Source organism: Bombina bombina, chromosome 1 (assembly GCF_027579735.1).
Source record: "Bombina bombina isolate aBomBom1 chromosome 1, aBomBom1.pri, whole genome shotgun sequence".
NCBI classification, from domain to species: domain Eukaryota; kingdom Metazoa; phylum Chordata; class Amphibia; order Anura; family Bombinatoridae; genus Bombina; species Bombina bombina.
In genome coordinates, this window is record NC_069499.1 from 1,141,488,785 (window position 1) to 1,141,513,540 (window position 24,756).

At 41.4% G+C, this 24,756-nt stretch overlaps 1 protein-coding gene across 3 annotated transcripts in view; it reads right to left on the reverse strand.

Moving 5' to 3' along the window:
• Positions 1-24,756, reverse strand: part of LOC128645807 (signal transducer and activator of transcription 5B) — a 981,630-nt gene that overhangs the window by 794,856 nt on the left and 162,018 nt on the right. The window lies entirely within an intron of this gene.

Sequence of the window (24,756 nt, forward strand, 5' to 3'; positions counted from 1 at the left end):
CTAGAGAGGCCTCGTTCTTAAAGGCCCAAGAGAAAGCCACTGCTCTAGTGGAATGATCCATAATCCTTTGAGGTCTAAATCCAGCTGACTAGTAAGATAAGCGTATAACATTCCTCAACCAAAAAGATAAGGAAGCCTTCAGACCCTTACGCTTCCCAGAGTACATAACAAACAAGCACAAAGTTGGTCTAAAATCCTTAGTAGCTTGAAGATAAAACTTCAAAGCTCGAACCCCATCCAGATTATGAAGTAAATGTTCCTTCAAAGAAGGAGGATTAGGACACAAGGAAGGAACCACGATCTCCTGATTGATGTTACGATCAGACACTACCATAAGAAGAAAACCCAAGCGGGTACTTAGGACAGCCTTATCCAAGTGAAACAACAGATAAGAAGGCTCACATTGCAAGGCAGCCATTTCAGAAACTCTTGCGTGCCGACACAATAGCCAATAAAAAAAAAAAAACTTTCCAGGACAACAATTTAATATCAATCGAATGCATAGGCTCACACGGAGCCCGTTGCAAAAGCTTAAGAACAAGATTCAAACTCCAAGGTGGAGCGTTAGATATAAACACAAGACTGGTCCTGATCAGAGCCTTAATGAAGGATTGCACGTCAGGAAGCTCTGCAAGCTTTTTGTGTAGCAAAACAGAAAGGGACGAAATCTGTCCCCTCAGGGAACTGGCAGAAAGGCCCTTCTCCAGACCCTCCTGGAGAAAGGAAAGAATCCTGGCAGGCTTGACCTTATGCCAGACGAAACCACACTCTTCACACCAGAACAAGTAAGCTCTCCACACCTTATGGTAAATGCAATGAGCAACAGGCTTACAAGCCTGAATGACTGTCGATAACCCTCTCAGAGAAACTTCTCTTGGCTAAGACTAAGCGTTCAATCTATACGCAGTCAGCCTCAGAGAATCTAGATTTTGATGAACAAAGGGACCCTGTTCCAGCAGATCCCGGCTACAAGGTAAGCTCCATGGAGGAAATGAGGACATCCCCACCAGGTCCGCGAACCACATACTTTGCGGCCACGATGGAGCAATCAGTATCACTGCCTGCTCCTGCTTGATGCGGGCCACTACACAAGGGAGAAGTGGTAACGGTGGAAAAATGTAAAATAGTTTGAACCTCCAAGGCACCGCTAATGCATCTATTAGCTCCGCCTGAGGATCCCTGGACCGCGACCCATATCTGGGTAGCTTGGAATTGAGCCGGGATGCCATGAGATCTATCTTCGACGTCCCCTATCTGTCGCAAATCTCTGCAAACACCTCGGGATGGAGAGACCATTTCCCCCAGATGAAAGGCTTGTAAATTTCCATACCATCAAATTAATAATTTGAATTCCTGATGGAAAAAACAAATGTTAAGATATAAGGTCTGACCTGAATGGAAGTGACCAAGATTGGCAACTGGACATATGAACAAGAACCATAGACCAAAACCTGTGGAGCCACCAGCAACAAAAAAGATTGCTCCCTGATGATTTTGAAAATCACTCTAAAAAGAAGAACCAGAAGCGAAAAAATATAGGCAGATTGATAACCCCAAGGAAGTGTCAATGCATACACTGCTTCCGCCTGGGGATCCCCGGACCTGAATAGGCCCCTGGGAAGTTCCTTGTTTAGATGAGATGCCATCAGATCTATTTCTGTAAGCCCTCACATCTGTACAATTTGAAAAAAAACATATCTGGGTAAAGAGACCATTCTCCCGGATGTAAAGCTTGATTGACAGAGATAATCCACTTCCCAATTGTCTATATCTGGCGGGGGGGGGGGGGGGGGTTTGATTAACAAAACACAGAAATTAGATAGGAGCTGGATTTAGCCCAAGCAAATATCCGAGATACTTCTGTCACAGCCTAAAGACTGATAGTCCCACCCTGATGATTGACATACGCCACAGTTGTGACATTGTCTGTCTGAAAAACAATAAACATCTCTTTCTTCAAAAAGAAGCCAAAAACTGAAGAACTCTGAGAAATGCACGGAGTTCCAAAATATCAAATGGTAATCTCACCTTCTGAGATTTCCAAACCCCTTGTGCTGACAGAGATCCTCAGACAGCTTCCCAACCTAAAAGACTTGCATCTGTAGAGATCATGGTCCAGGTTGAAAGAACCGAAGAACCCGTAGAACTAAATGATGGTGATCTTAACCAACAAATCAAAGATAGTTAAACATTAGGATTCAAAGATATAAAAAGTGATATCCTAGAATCCCTGCACCATTAATTCAGCATAAAAAACAGGAAAGGTTTCCTATGAAAATGAGCAAAAGGAATCAAATCCAATGCTGCAGCCATGAGACATAAAACTTCCATGCATATATAGCAACTGAAGGAAATAATAGAGACTGAAGGTTCTGACAAACGGAACCCAATAAAATTGTCACTTGTCTGCTAGAGACAAAGACATTGACACAATCTATCTGGAAACCTAAAAATGGTGACCCTTGTGAGGAATCAAGGAGCTTTTTGATACAAAGTTGAATCGTATAAGATTCCGCAGAACGAAAAGACTGAGCCAGTACCATGAAATCATCCAAATAAGGAAACACTGAGAACCTTGAAAAGATTCTTAGAGTTGTCGCTAGACCAGAAGGAAAAGCAACAAGTTGGTAATGCTTGTCAAAAAACATAATTTATGTAAGAACTTACCTGATAAATTCATTTCCTTTATATTAGCAAGAGTCCATGAGCTAGTGACGTATGGGATATACATTCCTACCAGGAGGGGCAAAGTTTCCCAAACCTCAAAATGCCTATAAATACACCCCTCACCACACCCACAAATCAGTTTAACGAATAGCCAAGAAGTGGGGTGATAAGAAAAAAGGGCGAAGAATAAATATAAGGAATTGGAATAATTGTGCTTTATACAAAAAAATCATAACCACCACAAAAAAGGGTGGGCCTCATGGACTCTTGCTAATATGAAAGAAATGAATTTATCAGGTAAGTTCTTACATAAATTATGTTTTCTTTCATGTAATTAGCAAGAGTCCATGAGCTAGTGACGTATGGGATAATGACTACCCAAGATGTGGATCTTCCACGCAAGAGTCACTAGAGAGGGAGGGATAAAATAAAGACAGCCAATTCCGCTGAAAATAATCCACACCCAAACAAAGTTTAAAACTTATAATGAAAAAAACTGAAATTATAAGCAGAAGAATCAAACTGAAACAGCTGCCTGAAGTACTTTTCTACCAAAAACTGCTTCAGAAGAAGAAAACACATCAAAATGGTAGAATTGAGTAAAAGTATGCAAAGAAGACCAAGTTGCTGCTTTGCAAATCTGAACAACCGAAGCTTCATTCCTAAACGCCCAGAAAGTAGAAACTGACCTAGTAGAATGAGCTGTAATACTTTGAGGCAGAGTTTTACCCGACTCGACATAAGCATGATGAATTAAAGATTTCAACCAAGATGCCAAAGAAATGGCAGAAGCCTTCTGACCTTTCCTAGAACCGGAAAAGAAAACAAATAGACTAGAAGTCTTTCGGAAATACTTAGTAGCTTCAACATAATATTTCAAAGCTCTAACTACATCCAAAGAAAGCAATGATTTCTCCTTAGAATTCTTAGGATTAGGACATAATGAAGGAACCACAATTTCTCTACTAATGTTGTTAGAATTCACAACCTTAGGTAAAAAATTAAAACAGAATTTATGTTTACCTGATAAATTACTTTCTCCAACGGTGTGTCCGGTCCACGGCGTCATCCTTACTTGTGGGATATTCTCTTCCCCAACAGGAAATGGCAAAGAGCCCAGCAAAGCTGGTCACATGATCGATCCTAGGCTCCGCCTTCCCCAGTCATTCGACCGACGTAAAGGAGGAATATTTGCATAGGAGAAATCATATGATACCGTGGTGACTGTAGTTAAAGAAAATAAATTATCAGACCTGATTAAAAAACCAGGGCGGGCCGTGGACCGGACACACCGTTGGAGAAAGTAATTTATCAGGTAAACATAAATTCTGTTTTCTCCAACATAGGTGTGTCCGGTCCACGGCGTCATCCTTACTTGTGGGAACCAATACCAAAGCTTTAGGACACTGATGAAGGGAGGGAGCAAATCAGGTCACCTAAATGGAAGGCACCATGGCTTGCAAAACCTTTCTCCCAAAAATAGCCTCAGAAGAAGCAAAAGTATCAAACTTGTAAAATTTGGTAAAAGTGTGCAGTGAAGACCAAGTCACTGCCTTACATATCTGATCAACAGAAGCCTCGTTCTTGAAGGCCCATGTGGAAGCCACAGCCCTAGTGGAATGAGCTGTGATTCTTTCAGGAGGCTGCCGTCCGGCAGTCTCATAAGCCAATCTGATGATGCTTTTAATCCAAAAAGAGAGAGAGGTAGAAGTTGCTTTTTGACCTCTCCTTTTACCAGAATAAACAACAAACAAGGAAGATGTTTGTCTAAAATCCTTTGTAGCATCTAAATAGAATTTTAGAGCGCGAACAACATCCAAATTGTGCAACAAACGTTCCTTCTTTGAAACTGGATTCGGACACAAAGAAGGCACGACTATCTCCTGGTTAATGTTTTTGTTAGAAACAACTTTCGGAAGAAAACCAGGTTTAGTACGTAAAACCACCTTATCTGCATGGAACACCAGATAAGGAGGAGAACACTGCAGAGCAGATAATTCTGAAACTCTTCTAGCAGAAGAAATTGCAACCAAAAACAAAACTTTCCAAGATAATAACTTAATATCAACGGAATGTAAGGGTTCAAACGGAACCCCCTGAAGAACTGAAAGAACTAAATTGAGACTCCAGGGAGGAGTCAAAGGTTTGTAAACAGGCTTGATTCTAACCAGAGCCTGAACAAAGGCTTGAACATCTGGCACAGCTGCCAGCTTTTTGTGAAGTAACACAGACAAGGCAGAAATCTGTCCCTTCAAGGAACTTGCAGATAATCCTTTCTCCAATCCTTCTTGAAGAAAGGATAGAATCTTAGGAATTTTTACCTTGTCCCAAGGGAAACCTTTAGATTCACACCAACAGATATATTTTTTCCATATTTTGTGGTAAATTTTTCTAGTTACAGGCTTTCTGGCCTGAACAAGAGTATCAATAACAGAATCTGAGAACCCTCGCTTTGATAAGATCAAGCGTTCAATCTCCAAGCAGTCAGTTGGAGTGAGACCAGATTCGGATGTTCGAACGGACCTTGAACAAGAAGGTCTCGTCTCAAAGGTAGCTTCCATGGTGGAGCCGATGACATATTCACCAGGTCTGCATACCAAGTCCTGCGTGGCCACGCAGGAGCTATCAAGATCACCGATGCCCTCTCCTGATTGATCCTGGCTACCAGCCTGGGGATGAGAGGAAACGGCGGGAATACATAAGCTAGTTTGAAGGTCCAAGGTGCTACTAGTGCATCTACTAGAGTCGCCTTGGGATCCCTGGATCTGGACCCGTAGCAAGGAACCTTGAAGTTCTGACGAGAGGCCATCAGATCCATGTCTGGAATGCCCCACAGTTGAGTAATGTGGGCAAAGATTTCCGGATGGAGTTCCCACTCCCCCGGATGTAATGTCTGACGACTCAGAAAATCCGCTTCCCAATTTTCCACTCCTGGGATGTGGATTGCAGACAAGTGGCAGGAGTGAGTCTCCGCCCATTGAATGATTTTGGTCACTTCTTCCATCGCCAGGGAACTCCTTGTTCCCCCCTGATGGTTGATGTACGCAACAGTCGTCATGTTGTCTGATTGAAACCGTATGAACTTGGCCTTTGCTAGCTGAGGCCAAGCCTTGAGAGCATTGAGTATCGCTCTCAGTTCCAGAATATTTATCGGTAGAAGAGATTCTTCCCGAGACCAAAGACCCTGAGCTTTCAGGGGTCCCCAGACCGCGCCCCAGCCCATCAGACTGGCGTCGGTCGTGACAATGACCCACTCTGGTCTGCGGAAGCTCATCCCCTGTGACAGGTTGTCCAGGGACAGCCACCAACGGAGTGAATCTCTGGTCCTCTGATTTACTTGTATCGTCGGAGACAAGTCTGTATAGTCCCCATTCCACTGACTGAGCATGCACAGTTGTAATGGTCTTAGATGAATGCGCGCAAAAGGAACTATGTCCATTGCCGCTACCATCAAACCTATTACTTCCATGCACTGCGCTATGGAAGGAAGAGGAACGGAATGAAGTATTTGACAAGAGTTTAGAAGTTTTGTTTTTCTGGCCTCTGTCAGAAAAATCCTCATTTCTAAGGAGTCTATTATTGTTCCCAAGAAGGGAACCCTCGTTGACGGAGATAGAGAACTCTTTTCTACGTTCACTTTCCATCCGTGAGATCTGAGAAAGGCCAGGACAATGTCCGTGTGAGCCTTTGCTAGAGGAAGGGACGATGCTTGAATCAGAATGTCGTCCAAGTAAGGTACTACTGCAATGCCCCTTGGTCTTAGTACCGCTAGAAGGGACCCTAGTACCTTTGTGAAAATCCTTGGAGCAGTGGCTAATCCGAACGGAAGTGCCACGAACTGGTAATGCTTGTCCAGGAATGTGAACCTTAGGAACCGATGATGTTCCTTGTGGATAGGAATATGTAGATACGCATCCTTTAAATCCACCGTGGTCATGAATTGACCTTCCTGGATGGAAGGAAGAATTGTTCGAATGGTTTCCATTTTGAACGATGGAACCTTGAGAAACTTGTTTAGGATCTTGAGATCTAAGATTGGTCTGAACGTTCCCTCTTTTTTGGGAACTATGAACAGATTGGAGTAGAACCCCATCCCTTGTTCTCCGAATGGAACAGGATGAATCACTCCCATTTTTAACAGGTCTTCTACACAATGTAAGAATGCCTGTTTTTTTATGTGGTCTGAAGACAATTGAGACCTGTGGAACCTCCCCCTTGGGGGAAGCCCTTTGAATTCCAGAAGATAACCTTGGGAGACTATTTCTGGCGCCCAAGGATCCAGAACATCTCTTGCCCAAGCCTGAGCGAAGAGAGAGAGTCTGCCCCCCACCAGATCCGGTCCCGGATCGGGGGCCAACATCTCATGCTGTCTTGGTAGCAGTGGCAGGTTTCTTGGCCTGCTTTCCCTTGTTCCAGCCTTGCATTGGTCTCCAGGCTGGCTTGGCTTGAGAAGGATTACCCTCTTGCTTAGAGGACGTAGCACTTGGGGCTGGTCCGTTTCTACGAAAGGGACGAAAATTAGGTTTATTTTTGGCCTTGAAAGACCTATCCTGAGGAAGGGCGTGGCCCTTGCCCCCAGTGATATCAGAGATAATCTCTTTCAAGTCAGGGCCAAACAGCGTTTTCCCCCTTGAAAGGAATGTTAAGCAATTTGTTCTTGGAAGACGCATCCGCTGACCAAGATTTTAACCAAAGCGCTCTGCGCGCCACAATAGCAAACCCAGAATTTTTCGCCGCTAACCTAGCCAATTGCAAAGTGGCGTCTAGGGTGAAAGAATTAGCCAATTTAAGAGCACGGATTCTGTCCATAATCTCCTCATAAGAAGGAGAATTACTAGTGATCGCCTTTTCTAGCTCATCGAACCAGAAACACACGGCTGTAGTGACAGGGACAATGCATGAAATTGGTTGTAGAAGGTAACCTTGCTGAACAAACATCTTTTTAAGCAAACCTTCTAATTTTTTATCCATAGGATCTTTGAAAGCACAACTATCTTCTATGGGTATAGTGGTGCGTTTGTTTAGAGTAGAAACCGCCCCCTCGACCTTGGGAACTGTCTGCCATAAGTCCTTTCTGGGGTCGACCATAGGAAACAATTTTTTAAATATGGGGGGAGGGACGAAAGGTATACCGGGCCTTTCCCATTCTTTATTTACAATGTCCGCCACCCGCTTGGGTATAGGAAAAGCTTCGGGGGGCCCCGGGACCTCTAGGAACTTGTCCATTTTACATAGTTTCTCTGGGATGACCAAATTCTCACAATCATCCAGAGTGGATAACACCTCCTTAAGCAGAGCGCGGAGATGTTCCAACTTAAATTTAAATGTAATCACATCAGGTTCAGCTTGTTGAGAAATTTTCCCTGAATCTGAAATTTCTCCCTCAGACAAAACCTCCCTGGCCCCCTCAGACTGGTGTAGGGGCCCTTCAGGAACAATATCATCAGCGTCCTCATGCTCTTCAGTATTTTCTAAAACAGAGCAGTCGCGCTTTCACTGATAAGTGGGCATTTTGGCTAAAATGTTTTTGATAGAATTATCCATTACAGCCGTTAATTGTTGCATAGTAAGGAGTATTGGCGCGCTAGATGTACTAGGGGCCTCTTGTGTGGGCAAGACTGGTGTAGACGAAGGAGGGGATGATGCAGTACCATGCTTACTCCCCTCACTTGAGGAATCATCTTGGGCATCATTTTCTCTAAATTTTGTGTCACATAAATCACATCTATTTAAATGAGAAGGGACCTTGGCTTCCCCACATTCAGAACACAGTCTATCTGGCAGTTCAGACATGTTAAACAGGCATAAACTTGATAACAAAGTACAAAAAACGTTTTAAAATAAAACCGTTACTGTCACTTTAAATTTTAAACTGAACACACTTTATTACTGCAATTGCGAAAAAGTATGAAGGAATTGTTCAAAATTCACCAAAATTTCACCACAGTGTCTTAAAGCCTTAAAAGTATTGCACACCAAATTTGGAAGCTTTAACCCTTAAAATAACGGAACCGGAGCCGTTTTTATATTTAACCCCTTTACAGTCCCTGGTATCTGCTTTGCTGAGACCCAACCAAGCCCAAAGGGGAATACGATACCAAATGACGCCTTCAGAAAGTCTTTTCTATGTATCAGAGCTCCTCACACATGCATCTGCATGTCATGCTTCTCAAAAACAAGTGCGCAATACAGGCGCGAAAATGAGACTCTGCCTATGATTAGGGAAAGCCCCTAGAGAATAAGGTGTCCAATACAGTGCCTGCCGGTTATTTTACAAAATTCCCAAGATTAAAATAATTCCTCAAGGCTATGGAGTATAAAATATGTTTATATATAAATCGATTTAGCCCAGAAAATGTCTACAGTCTTAAAAAGCCCTTGTGAAGCCCTTATTTACTGTCTGTAATAAAATGGCTTACCGGATCCCATAGGGAAAATGACAGCTTCCAGCATTACATCGTCTTGTTAGAATGTGTCATACCTCAAGCAGCAAAAGTCTGCTCACTGTTCCCCCAACTGAAGTTAATTCCTCTCAACAGTCCTGTGTGGAACAGCCATCGATTTTAGTAACGGTTGCTAAAATCATTTTCCTCTTACAAACAGAAATCTTCATCTCTTTTCTGTTTCAGAGTAAATAGTACATACCAGCACTATTTTAAAATAACAAACTCTTGATTGAATAATAAAAACTACAGTTAAACACTAAAAAACTCTAAGCCATCTCCGTGGAGATGTTGCCTGTACAACGGCAAAGAGAATGACTGGGGAAGGCGGAGCCTAGGAGGGATCATGTGACCAGCTTTGCTGGGCTCTTTGCCATTTCCTGTTGGGGAAGAGAATATCCCACAAGTAAGGATGACGCCGTGGACCGGACACACCTATGTTGGAGAAAAGAAGTTCACAACACCGCCTTATCCTGATGAAAAAACAGAAAAGGAGACTCACAAGAAAGAGCAGATAATTCAGAAACTCTTCTGGCAGAAGAGATGGCCAAAAGGAACAAAACTTTTCAAGAAAGTAATTTAATGTCCAAAGAATGCATAGGTTCAAACGGAGGAGCTTGAAGAGCCCCCAGAACCAAATTCAAACTCCAAGGAGGAGAAATTGACTTAATGACAGGTTTTATACGAACCAAAGCTTGTACAAAACAATGAATATCAGGAAGATTAACAATCTTTCTGTGAAAAAGAACAGAAAGAGCAGAGATTTGTCTTTTCAAGGAACTTGCAGACAAACCTTTATCCAAACCATCCTGAAGAAACTGTAAAATTCTCGGAATTCTAAAAGAATGCCAGGAAAAATGATGAGAAAGACACCAAGAAATATAAGTCTTCCAGACTCTATAATATATCTCCCTAGATACGGATTTACGAGCCTGTAACATAGTATTAATCACAGAGTCAGAGAAACCTCTTTGACTAAGAATCAAGCGTTCAATCTCCATACCTTTAAATTTAAGGATTTGAGATCCTGATGGAAAAAAAGGACCTTGTGACAGAAGGTCTGGTCTTAACGGAAGAGTCCACGGTTGGCAAGAGGCCATCCGGACAGGATCCGCATACCAAAAACCTGAGAGGCCATGCTGGAGCCACCAGCAGAACAAATGAGCATTCCTTCAGAATCTTGGAGACTACTCTTAGAAGAAGAACTAGAGGCGGAAAGATATAGGCAGGATGATACTTCCAAGGAAGTGACAACGCATTCACTGCTTCCGCTTGAGGATCCCTGGATCTGGACAGATACCTGGGAAGTTTCTTGTTTAGATGAGAAGCCATCAGATCTATTTCTGGAAGACCCCATTTTTGAACAATCTGAAGAAATACCTCTGGGAGAAGAGACCATTCGCCCGGATGAAACGTGTGGCGACTGAGATAATCCGCTTCCCAATTGTCTATACCTGGGATATGAACCGCAGAAACTAGACAGGAGCTGGATTCCGCCCATACCAGAATTCGAGATACTTCTTTCATAGCCAGAGGACTGTGAGTCCCTCCTTGATGATTGATGTATGCCACAGTTGTGACATTGTCTGTCTGAAAACAAATGAACGATTCTCTCTTTAGAAGAGGCCAAGACTGAAGAGCTCTGAAAATTGCACGGAGTTCCAAAATATTGATCGGTAATCTCACCTCCTGAGATTCCCAAACCCCTTGTGCTGTCAGAGACCCCCACACAGCTCCCCAACCTGTAGGACTTGCATCTGTTGAAATTACAGTCCAGGTCGGAAGAACAAAAGAAGCCCCCTGAACTAAACGATGGTGATCTGTCCACCACGTCAAAGAGTGTCGTACAATCGGTTTTAAAGATATTAATTGAGATATCTTTGTGTAATCCCTGCACCACTGGTTCAGCATACAGAGCTGAAGAGGCCGCATGTGAAAACGAGCAAAGGGGATCGCGTCCGATGCCGCAGTCATAAGACCTAGAATTTCCATGCATAAGGCTACCGAAGGGAAAGATTGTGACTGAAGGTTTCGACAAGCTGATATCAACTTTAGACGTCTCATGTCTATCAAAGATAGAGTCATGGATACTGAATCTATCTGAAAACCTAAAAAGGTTACCTAAGTCTGAGGAATCAATGAACTTTTTGGCAAATTGATCCTCCAACCATGATGTTGAAGAAACAACACAAGTCGATTCGAATGAGATTCTGCTAAATGTGAAGACTGAGCAAGTACCAAGATATCGTCCAAATAAGGAATACCACAATACCCTGTTCTCTGATTACAGACAGAAGAGCACCGAGAACCCTCGTGAAAATTCTTGGAGCTGTAGCTAGGCCAAACGGCAGAGCCACAAACTGGTAATGCTTGTCTAGGAAAGAGAATCTCAGAAACTGATAGTGATCTGGATGAATCGGAATATGCAGATATGCATCCTGTAAAACTATAGTAGACATATAATGCCCTTGTTGAACAAAAGGCAGGATAGTCCTTACAGTTACCATTTTGAATGTTGGTATCCTTACATAATGATTCAATATTTTTAGATCCAGAACTGGTCTGAAGGAATTTTCCTTCTTTGGTACAATGAAGAGATTTGAATAAAACCCCAGTCCCTGTTCCAGAACTGGAACTGGCAAAATTACTCCAGTCAACTCTAGATCTGAAACATATTTCAGAAATGCTTGAGCTTTCGCTGGGTTTACTGGGACACGGGAAAGAAAAAATCTTTTTGCAGGAGGCCTTATCTTGAAGCCAATTCTGTACCCTTCTGAAACAATGTTCTGAATCCAAAGATTGTGAACGGAATTGATCCAAATTTCTTAGAAAAAACGTAATCTGCCCCCTACCAGCTGAGCTGGAATGAGGGCTGCACCTTCATGTGGACTTAGGAGCTGGCTTTGACTTTCTAAAAGGCTTGGATTTATTCCAGACTGGAGATGGTTTCCAAACTGATACCGCTCCTGAGGATGAAGGATCAGGTTTTTGTTCCTTGTTGTGACAAAAGGAACGAAAACGATTATTACCCTGGAAAGAAAGGGAAAGCAGAGTAGACCTAGAAGACATAACAGCATTCCAAGTCTTAAGCCATAAAGCTCTTCTAGCTAAAATAGCTAGAGACATATACCCGACATCAACTCTAATTATATCAAAGATGGCATTACAAATAAAATTATTAGCATGTTGAAGAATAAAAATGCTATGAGAATTATGATCTGTTACTTGTTGCGCTAAAGCTTCTAACCAAAAGATGAAGCTGCAACAACATCCGCTAAAGATATAGCAGGTCTAAGAAGATTACCTGAACACAAGTAAGCTTTTCTTAGAAAGGATTCAATTTTCCTATTTAAAGGATCCTTAAGGAAGTACCATCTGCCGTAGGAATAGTAGTACGCTTAACAAGAGTAGAGACAGCCCCATCAACCTTAGGGATTTTGTCCCAAAAACTCTAATCTGTCAGAAGGCACAGGATATAATTGCTTAAAACGTTTAGAAGGAGTAAATGAATTACCCAAATTATTCCATTCCCTGGAAATTACTTCAGAAATAGCACTAGGGACAGGAAAAACTTCTGGAATAACTACAGGAGATTTAAAAACCTTATCTAAACGTTTAGATTTAGTATCAAGAGGACCAGAATCCTCTATTTCTAATGCAATTAGGACTTCTTTAAGTAAAGAACGAATAAATTTAATTTTAAATAAATATGAAGATTTATCAGCATCAACCTCTGAGACAGAATCCTCTGAACCAGAAGAACCATTATCAGAATCAGAATGATGATGTTCATTTAAAAATTCATCTGAAAAATGAGAAGTTTTAAAAGACTTTTTACGTTTACTAGAAGGAGGGATAACAGACATAGCCTTCTTAATGGATTTAGAAACAAAATCTCTTATGTTATCAGGAACACTCTGAGTATTAGATGTTGACAGAACAGCAACAGGTAATGTAACATTACTAAAGGAAATATTATCTGCATTAACAGTTTGTCATGACAAAACAGTACAAACAACAGCTGGAGGAACAGATACCATAAGTTTACAGTAGATACACTTAGCTTTGGTAGCTCCAGCCCCAGGCAGCGATTTTCCAGAAGTATCTTCTGACTCAGTTTCAACGTGGGACATCTTGCAATATGTAATAGAAAAAAACAACATATAAAGCAAAATTGATCAAATTCCTTAAATGACAGTTTCAGGAATGGGAAAAAAAATGCCAGTGAACAAGCTTCTAGCAACCAGAAGCAATAAAAAATGAGACTTAAATAATGTGGAGACAATAGTGACGCCCATATTTTTTTAGCGCCAAAAATGACGCCCACATTATTTGGCGCCTAAATGCTTTTGGCGGCAAAAATGACGCCACATCCGGAACACCGACACTTTTGGCGCAAAAGAACATCAAAAATGACGCAACTTCCGGCGACACGTATGACGCCGGAAACAGAAAAAAAAATTTGCGCCAAAAAAGTCAGCGCCAAGAATGACGCAATAAAATGAAGCATTATCAGCCCCCGCGAGCCTAACAGCCCACAGGGAAAAAGTCAAATTTTTAAGGCAAGAAAAAAATTGATTTATTCATATGCATTATCCCAAATATGAAACTGACTGTCTGAAATAAGGAACGTTGAACATCCTGAGTCAAGGCAAATAAATGTTTGAATACATATATTTAGAACTTTATAAAAAAGTGCCCAACCATAGCTTAGAGTGTCACAGAAAATAAGATTTACTTACCCCAGGACACTCATCTACATGTTGTAGAAAGCCAAACCAGTACTGAAACGAGAATCAGTAGAGGAAATGGTATATATAAGAGTATATCGTCGATCTGAAAAGGGAGGTAAGAGATGAATCTCTACGACCGATAACAGAGAACCTATGAAATAGACCCCGTAGAAGGAGATCACTGCATTCAAATAGGCAATACTCTCCTCACATCCCTCTGACATTCACTGCACGCTGAGAGGAAAACCGGGCTCCAACCTGCTGCGGAGCGCATATCAACGTAGAATCTAGCACAAACTTACTTCACCACCTCCATAGGAGGCAAAGTTTGTAAAACTGATTTGTGGGTGTTGTGAGGGGTGTATTTATAGGCATTTTGAGGTTTGGGAAACTTTGCCCCTCCTGGTAGGAATGTATATCCCATACGTCACTAGCTCATGGACTCTTGCTAATTACATGAAAGAAAAAGACTTCTCATAGACTGTTTTACTCTGAATCCTATTCTGTACCCAAAATCTAAGAAGTTTGGACCGAATTGAACCAAACAATTTCAAAAAAGTTTTAACCAGCCCCTTACCAGCTAAGCTGGAATAAAAACCGCACCTACATGCAAATTTGGGGAGCCGACTTTGAACTGTGAAATGGCTGAATTGAATGAAGAAAAACTTTCAATTATAAACATGTTACTTGGGGAAGAATATAGGATTCCGTTCCTTAGTAAGAACAAAAATCACTGACCAAAAAGGCACTAATATAAGCTTAAAATTTAGTCTTAGAACTCAATCTTGAAGCCCAGAGTAACAATTAAAGAATTGAATCCAATTATGAACCAAATAATTGATTACCTTGGAAAAGAAATATGGAATTTAGAAATCAAATTAGCATTCCAAGATTGAAATCACAAAGTTCTTCTAGCTAAAATAGCTAAAGACATAGATTAAACCTCATTTGCGAAAATATCAAAAAATGACGACACAAATGAAATTATTAGCATGTTGACTTAACAATGCTAAACAAATCATAATCCGATACTTGATCTTAAAGTATCCAACCAGAAGGATGAAGCAATTGCAACATCAGCCAAATAAATTACAGGTCTACGAAAAGTACCTGAAAATAAATAACTTTCCTTAAATAAGATACAACCATCTGAAGGAAAAAAATAAATACTATTTCATATAGAAATAATAGTATGTTAAGCAGGAGTAGAGATAGCCCCATTAACTTGGGGAATCTTTCCTCAAAACTGAAAACTAACTGCCGGCAAAGAATACAATTTAAAAACCTTAACCCCTTAATGACCACAGCACTTTTCCATTTTCTGTCCGTTTGGGACCAAGGCTATTTTTACATTTTTGCGGTGTTTGTGTTTAGCTGTAATTTCCCTCTTACTCATTTACTGTACCCACACATATAATATACCGTTTTTCTCGCCATTAAATTAACTTTCTAAAAATATCATTATTTTCATCATATCTTATAATTTACTATAAAAAAAATTATAAAATATGAGGAAAAAATGGAAAAAAACACACTTTTTTTAACTTTGACCCCCAAAATCTGTTACACATCTACAACCACCAAAAAGAAAACATGCTAAATAGTTTCTAAATTTTGTCCTGAGTTTAGAAATACCTAATATTTACATGTTCTTTGCTTTTTTTGAAAGCTATAGGGCCATAAATACAAGTAGCATTTTGCTATTTCCAAACTACTTTTTTTCAAAATTAGCGCTAGTTACATTGGAACACTAATATCTTTCAGGAATCCCTGAATATCAATGGACATGTATATATTTTTTTTTAGAAGACATCCCAAAGTATTGATCTAGGCCAATTTTGGTATATTTCATGCCACCATTTCACCGCCAAATGCGATCAAATACAAAAAATCGTTCACTTTTTCACAAATTTTTTCACAAACTTTCGGTTTCTCACTGAAATTATTTACAAACAGCTTGTGCAATTATGGCACAAATGGTTGTAAATGCTTCTCTGGGATCCCCTTTGTTCAGAAATAGCAGACATATATGGCTTTGGCATTGCTTTTTGGTAATTAGTAGGCCGCTAAATGCCGCTGCGCACCACACGTGTATTATGCCCAGCAGTGCAGGGGTTAATTAGGGAGCTTGTAGGGAGCTTGTATGGTTAATGTTAGCTTTAGTGTAGTGTAGTAGACAACCCAAAGTATTGATCTAGGCCCATTTTGGTATATTTCATGCCACCATTTCACCGCCAAATGCGATCAAATAAAAAAAAAACGTTAAATTTTTCACAATTTTAGGTTTCTCACTGAAATCATTTACAAACAGCTTGTGCAATTATGGCACAAATGGTTGTAAATGCTTCTCTGGGATCCCCTTTGTTCAGAAATAACAGATATATATGACTTTGGCGTTGCTTTCTGGTAATTAGAAGGCCGCAAAATGCTGCTGCGCATCACACGTGTATTATGGCTAGCAGTGAAGGGGTTAATTAGGAAGTTTGTAGGGAGCTTGCAGGGTTAATTTTAGCTTTAGTGTAGAGATCAGCCTCCCACCTGACACATCAGACCCCCTGATCCCTCCCAAACAGCTCCCTTCCCTCCCCCACCCCACAATTGTCCCCGCCATCTTAAGTACTGGCAGAAAGTCTGCCAGTACTAAAATAAAAGCTTTTTGGGGGTTTAGGTTTTTTTAAAAAATAAAAAAATAATTCTTCTGCTGTGTAGGACCCCCCTTAGCCTCCAACCTCCCTGATCCCCCCCAAAACAGCTCTGTAACCCTTCCATATCTGCCTTATTGGGGGCCATCTTGGGTACTGGCAGCTGTCTGCCAGTACCCAGCTTGCACAAAAAAGGGCTTTTTTTTTTTCTTTCTTAGTGTTATTTTTCTTTCTTATGTATTTTTTTTCTGTAGTGTAGCTTCCCCAAACACCCCCCCCCCACCACAAACCCCCACCATCTCATTGATCGTATTTTTTTTTATATACATTTTTTGAACTGATTGCCTTTTTCTGTAGTGTAGCGGTTCCCACCCGCTCCCTCCCCGTGCCCGCCCCCGCCCTCCCGTGCACGCGCGCGCGTCCGTGCGCGCCCCTGGGCATCCCCGCCCACGATCCCGCCCCCCTCCACATCTCCAGGGCCATCGATGGCCGCCACCCGCCTCCCGGTACTGCTCCCACCCACCAACGAAGGAAGCCACCGATCTCCGGTGCAGAGAGGGCCACAGAGTGGCTCTCTCTGCATCGGATGGCTTCAAAAGGTTATTGCAGGATGCCTCCATATCGAGGCATCACTGCAATAACCGGAAAGCAGCTGGAAGCGAGCAGGATCGCTTCCAGCTGCTTTCCACACCGAGGACGTGCAGGGTACGTCCTCAGGCATTAACTGCCTTTTTTTTGAGGACGTACCCTGCACGTCCTCGGTCATTAAGGGGTTAAAGAAGGAATAAAAGAAATTCTCAGCCTATTCCATTCCCTAGAATCAGGAACTGGAAAAAAACTTCTGAAGAAACCACAAAAGGTTAATAAGCAGAATTTAAATGTTAGCTAGTCTTTAAATCAAAAGAACTAGTTACTTTAACATCAAAAATAATCAACACCTTTTCAACAAAGAACAAATGTACTGTATTAAAAAATAAAAAAGTAGTTTTGTTTAGTGTCAATATCTGATGAAGAAAATTCTGAATGAGAAAAAAACACCATCAGAGAAGGATAATTCAGTATGTTGTTGGTCATTTGAAACTTCATCAACTAAATAAGACGTTTGAAAAAGACCTAAACATTTTTATTAGAAGGAGGGATGTCAGAAAGCCTTTAAAATAGAATCAGAAAAATATTCTTATAAATTCCTAAGTATATCTTGTACATAAGATGTAAAAAGAATAGCAATATATAAAGCATAAATACTAATGGACTCTGCATGTAAAAGTATATCATGATAACTTATTACAAACCATAGCTAAAGATAAACATTCATAACATTAAAATAAATTAACTTAGCTTTGGTAGGACTGATATCAGTCAACAGGAATCCCTTAGCATTTTCTGATACAGGAACAGTGTTTGAAAATATCTTGCAATATGTAAAAGAAAAAAACAACATATAAAGCAAAATTATCAAATTCCTTAAATGACAGTTTCAGGAATGGGAAAAAAATGCAAAACAAACAAGCCTCTAGCAACCAGAAGCAACAAAAATGTGAGACTTAAATAATGTGAAAAAAAGTGGCGCTAAGTATGACACCCACATTTTTTGGGGCCAAGTATGACGCCCACATTTTTTGGCGCCAAGAATGACGCCCACATTTTTTGGTGCAAAAAACGTCTGTAACACACATGCATGAAAAAATGACGCAACCACGAACAAACTTCCGGCGTCAACTATGGCGCCGGAAATGACAAAATTTTGCACCAAAAAAGTTCATGCCAAAAATGACGCAATAAATTGAAGCATTTTCTGCCCCCGCGAGCCTAACATCCCGCAGGGAAAAAAGTCAATTGAAAAATTTTTAAGGTAAGAAAAAATATTTATTCATATGCATTATCCCAAAATAATGAAATTGACAGTCTGAAAGAAGGAATACTGATTATCCTGAATCATGGCAAATATAAGTTTAAAACATATATTTAGAACTTTACATATAAAGTGCCCAACCATAGCTTAGAGTGTCATAAAAAAAATAAGACTTACTTACCCTAAGACACTCATCTACATATAGTAGATAGCCAAACCAGTACTGAAACGAGAATCAGTAGAGGTAATGGTATATAAGAGTTTATCGTCGATCTGAAAAGGGAGGTAGGAGAAGAAATCTCTATGACCGATAACAGAGAACCTATTAAATAGATCCCCTAGAGGAAGACCATTGTATTCAAATAGGCAATACTCTCTTCACATCCCTCTGACATTCACTGCACTCAGAGGAAAACCGGGCTTCAGCCTGCTGCGAAGCGCATATTAACGTAGAATCTAGCACAAACTTACTTCACCACCTCCACGGGAGGCAAAGTTTGTAAAACTGAATTGTGGGTGTGGTGAGGGGTGTATTTATAGGCATTTTACGGTTTGGGAAACTTTGCCCATCCTGGTAGGAATGTATATCCCATACGTCACTAGCTCATGGACTCTTGCTAATTACATGAAAGAAAAAGATCTTCTTGAGTTTACAGCTCTAACATTACCCAAGCTACTGCAATTGGACCCAGACACCCTTCCACTTGATGTGGAGAGGGCTCATAGAATAGGCCCAGAGCCCTTGCCTGTCAGATCTAACCAGCGCCCAAGACAAGTAATTTTCAAGCTGCTTCGCTACCAGGAAAAATTAGATGTTCTCAAAGCCTACAGAGCCAAGTCAGACCTCAGCTTCAAGGGACACAAGTTACTAATCTTCCAGGACTTTTCCGCTGAAGTGGCGAGGAAGAGAAAGGAATTTGCACCCCTGTGTTCTAAGTTGCACTCGCAGGGAAGGCAGGTCTCGCTTTTATACCCAGCTAAACTGCGGCTTATGACCCCTTATGGTCCTAAGCTCTTCACCACACCTCAACAGCTGAAAGAACATCTAGACGCTGAAAGCAAAGATGGAGACACTTGAACAGTCCCGACCGGACCTGTCTTGGATATGTTGTTTAATTATGTTTCACTTAAGAGAGACTCTGATTCTTCACTTTAAGTGCGCCTTACCTGGTGATAACCAAAGGCTGATGCGGAGAGGCCCAGATGTGGGGTCCCTCCCCAAACTCTCCACACATGGACTATGTAGCATTGTCTACATCACTATCAATACATGCCTGTGTATTGTATTTTTCCTGTTTGGTTTGTTCTATTGTGTTTTGTGTTTTATTCTAGGTCTTGGTGAAAGCCTGCAAGAGCCATCTGGACTACAATGTTTGAAACGTAAATTTAGTACCTGCCTTGTGGGGGAGGGTGGTGGTATTCACAGGGTTTTGTGCTTTGTTTTCCTTATTACTCTGCTTACATCAGGTGGGAGGTGTATGGCCCCTCTTCTGTATGTCCACAAGGAATATCAATTCCCCCCCTAGCCGCTGATTACACACTCATACCTCACACCATGCAGTGCCTATGCGCAGCTTACATACCTCATTTTCCCACAGAGGGGCTGATATTTGCACTACCTCCCTGCAGAACTTTGTGGGATCATATATTCTCCCAGCTAATATTCTTGTGTAGTTTTGAGCTTTCTTCCCTGGTAGCGGTAGCCTTCAGCCCATTTAGTTTGCCCACTGATTGACCCATGCCCCCTATGCCCCTGACCCCTTTTTCAAGTGTCTCTCAGACCACCTTAGATAGCGCGGCATATCATCTCTCTGAAGTTCTAGCACAAGTGCTACTGCTATACGTGGGGTGGGACGGGCTGTTAAAACATGAGGGGGATCTGTTTGCTGACTTTGTGAAACTACTGGGGTCCCTGTCTATGACTATGTCTTTAACTATGTTCTTTTTTTGGTCCTGTCCTCAGACCTTTCCCGGTGCTCACCTGGTCTCGCCCCCCATGGACATGAACTCCTGGAGAGTGTTCCTTGGCTGTCCTATGCTGGTGAGTCAACCCTCAGATCACATATGTGCTTTTTACTTCATTAGCTGGGGCCATGCCCTCCTACATTACAGTATAGAAGCTCAAGTACATAGGACCACACCGTATAGTTCATTGCCTAGCCTTACTCAGTTTATCTTAACCCTAAAACTACCGTATGGCTTTAAACCTTAGGTTTACCTCCTGGAATGTTGGGGGCATTACGTCCCCGGCAAAAAGGAGCATGATCCTACAGCAGCATAAGAACCTACATACTGACATAGCGCTGCTCCAGGAAACAAAGCTAACCGCAGAGGAACACGAGAAACTCAAGACTCGATGGGTAGGCCACATTCTATACTCCCCCATTGAGAGCAGAAAGAGAGGAGTAGCTATCCTGGTAAAAAAGGGCCTTTTGGTGTCTTTCTCGCAGGTAGACATAGATAGGGATGGGAGATATATTCTGGTGGGGAAAATGGATTATACCTTATGCAATGTCTATGGCCCCAATGAAATCTGCCCCTCCTTTTGGTCATCTCTGCTGGCTAAACTAGCTACATACACTGCTCCTATTATCCTTGGGGGGGGGATTACAACTTGGCCCAGGCTCTTCCCCTGGACAGATTCAAGGATCCTACTTTAGCTAGCTCCTCAAAAAACGCACACACAAGATTCAAAAGGGAGGTATCATTGATAAATAACTTAAAATCCATGTTAGGACTTGTAGCTGTGTGGAGAGTTAGGAATCCACTGGAGAGAGACTACACATGTCTGTCCAAGACGCACAGTACTCTCTCAAGAATAGATTATTTTCTTACCTCCTCTGAAATAACGCCTCAAATTCACCACCCAACCATTGAGCGCATAATAATATCAGACCACGCCCCAATCCATTTCACACTCCAACCTACACGCATTAGACCCCCGAACAGGACTTGGAGATTTCCCTCTTACCTATATAATGATATAAATTTCTGGCAGCACCTCAGGACTGAGTGGGCATACTACACGTCAGATAACGAGCAGCACCGTAATAACCCAAACCTGTTCTGGCATGCCTCTAAGCCAGTTATGAGGGGAATCATTACTTCCTTTACAGCACACCACAATAAAAAAATTGCAAGAATTGATGAGGCATTCCTAGCAAACCTCACTGAGGCATATAATGGATACCTCTCTAATCCTACCCCCACCTCAAAACAAAAATATTACGATCTTAAGCTAGCTAGAGACACATATTTAATCCAACAAAACAATAAGTTCGACTTACACAGACAGGGACGATATTTCAGGCACGGTAACAAGTCAGGTAAACTACTAGCAAATCTAGTCAAGCTGTCTACCCCTAAATCACACATATTGGCCATAAAATCCCAATCCCGCTTAACGTTGAACAATAAAGAAATTATGTCAGAGTTCGTCAGATATTACACCTCCTTATACACAGGCCAGGAGATTAGTCTGGAGGCTAAGCAAAACTTTTGGAACAACACATGTATCCCTACCCTTTCGGATGAGCAGAATTCATTGCTTAGCGCCAGTATCCTCCCTCAGGAAGTAATTAAAGCTGTAAACAGAGCCAAGCTTGGAAAAGCGGCGGGCCCTGATGGGCTTCCCACAGAATATTATAGACTCCTAGTAAATGAGGTTGCCCCTGCCTTGTCCTCCCTATTCACAGCATATTTGGAAGGCTCTTCTCAAATAGATACCAGATTTACAGAGGCAAATATCTGTCTTATCCCTAAGCCGGATAAGGATCCCACAGACGACTCCTCCTATCGTCCAATTTCGTTACTAAACGGAGATTATAAATTGTTAACCAAAATCTTAGCTGACAGACTAGCACAGGTCCTTCCCTCACTTATACACACGGATCAGACCGGGTTTATCAAAGGCAGATCATCTGTGATCAATATTAGGAAAACTCTGGAAATCACCTCCCATTATTGGTATAATTCCCATTCCCCTAACCCTGTAGATTTACAAGATGCCTGTCTCTTAGCCCTCGACGCTGAGAAAGCGTTTGATAGGATAGAATGGGACCATCTACATACATAATTGGAAAAATGTGGCCTTTCGGGCAATTTTGCAACTTTTCTCAGCCGGTTATATACAGCCCCCTTGACATCCTGGATCACAAGCAGCATCTTTCACTATATGCAGATGACTTGCTTCTATTTATAGGCAACCCTGCGACTAATTTGAAACCTCTTTTGAATATACTTGAAAATTTTGGTACCTTCACAGGGTATAAAATAAATATTAATAAATCGGAGGTTCTCTGGTTACAAAACAAGCAAAACACTCCTTTGACAAACACTTAGAATAACAGACAGATCTTTTAAGTACCTAGGCATTCAAATACATATGAACCCCAATAAATTATACCACTTAAATCTGACAGACACTTTACGCAATATAAAACTTCTGCTTTCAGGCTGGCATAATTTACCCCTGTCACTCACAGGACGAATCCACCTTTTTAAAATGGTGGCGCTACCCAAACTCTTGTATCCTCTGCAGATGCTACCTCTACTTCTCACCCAACAAGATACCAAGTCACTACAGTCCGTGTTGGGACAATTTATTTGGAGAGGGAGGAAACATAGGATAGGGAAAGATTATCTTGTCATGCCCTCAGAGAAGGGGGACTTCGTCTCCCGAATATAGCATGGTACAACTGGGCTACTCTAGCCAAACTAGTCTTAGACTGGCTGGTTGGTAATAACCACTTTACTGTCCCCACACTAGAAAATAATTTTGTCAAACCAATGGCCCTGGCCTTTCTGCCACATGCAAATTTCACCTCATTACCAACAAAAATACAGTGCCATGTATTGTATAGGGATCCGCTTAGGGCCTGGGCCAAGCTGTGCAGGCTATGGGGGATAGACAAATCTGTGAGTAAATATCTACCAATTCAGGGTAACTTGAATTTCCTACCCGTTTACACTACCAAGGCATTTCAGGTGTGGCAAGCCCAAAATCTCTCCACGATCAAACAGCTTTTTAACCCTTTAACATTGGAGATTGTTCCATTTCAAGATTTAAAGGAGAGGTTTAACCTCCCGAGCTCCCACAGTTTTGCATATTTTCAGAGCAGGCACTATATCTCTAGATTAAAAGCAGAAGGGCGTCTCCCCAAATAACCCACTAATATTGACACTCTATGTGCACTGGCGAGGCAGGGATCTTATAAAATCGCACACACTTACAACTCCATTCTTAGACACTTTGAGGGCACTGCAATGCGCAGACTCATATCAAAATGGGATGGCTTTGAAGGCTTATTAGTAGATGGGGGGCTTATCTGTGAAAGTTTGGAAAAAATACAGACAGTCACTATGTCGGCAAACTTAAGGGAGACACACCTAAAATTTATTCAGCAAGCCTACATTACCCCGCATCTGCGCTCTAGATGGATCCCTGAAGCTAGGGATATCTGCCCTAAATGTAGTTATAGCTCTCCTGACTGGTTGCACCTAATATGGAATTGTCCTAAGCTTAGGAGCTTTTGGCTCAAGGTATCGTACTGGTTTACGAAAGTAACAAAGACCCAGATTGTACTCTCAGCCCAACACATAATTTTCCTAATCTCTGCCGATGTCTCCCATCCTTTTGATAACTTTGTATCTTTGGTTATAGTGTTAGCAAAACAAGTTAAATTGGCAGGATGGGCAGGGGAAAAATCTCCCTCTCTTCAAAAGCTGCTTAGAGGTATACACACGCAAATGCTAATTGAACAGGCAGACGTGAAGGGCGATCTGGAGAAGCGGATAAAGCATTTCATATCTAAATGGGACACTTATCTTCTATACCTACCTGACCTACCCGAGTCAGTTAGGGAAAGAGTCATATACCCATTTAAGAATAGTCTCTTTATCTTAAATGAGAATCTCAAAGGCAGATGGTCTTTCCCAGCTGCCCAAGAATAATTATTAAGCCTATCCTAGGTACATATAATCTTGTCTGCTTTGGGGTCTTTCCTGGTGGTGCCACTTCTTGCTGTCATTTTCTTTCCCCTTCTTTGTTCCTGCCTTGTGTCTGTGGGGGGCGACCTTGGCCGGGGGGCCCTGGGTAAGTAAGTTATTATTTTAAGTTAAGATTTATGTTATAATGTTATAATGTTGTTTTATCATATATAAGAAAATGTGAGTCCAAATCTCTACATGGTGAAGTTTCGCAGATCATTGGGGATGTGTCTAGACAAAGACTGTTATTTGTACCTTTTCAATGGTCTCTTTCTTGAGTAATATCATTAAGTTGCACTAAGTTAAGTCTTATGCCATGTATGTACTGGATTCTAATTACAAATAAAGTTATTTAAAAAAAAAAAAATCATCTAATTTATGAGAAGTTTTAAAATACGTTTAATGTTTATTAGAAGGTGGTATAACAGACA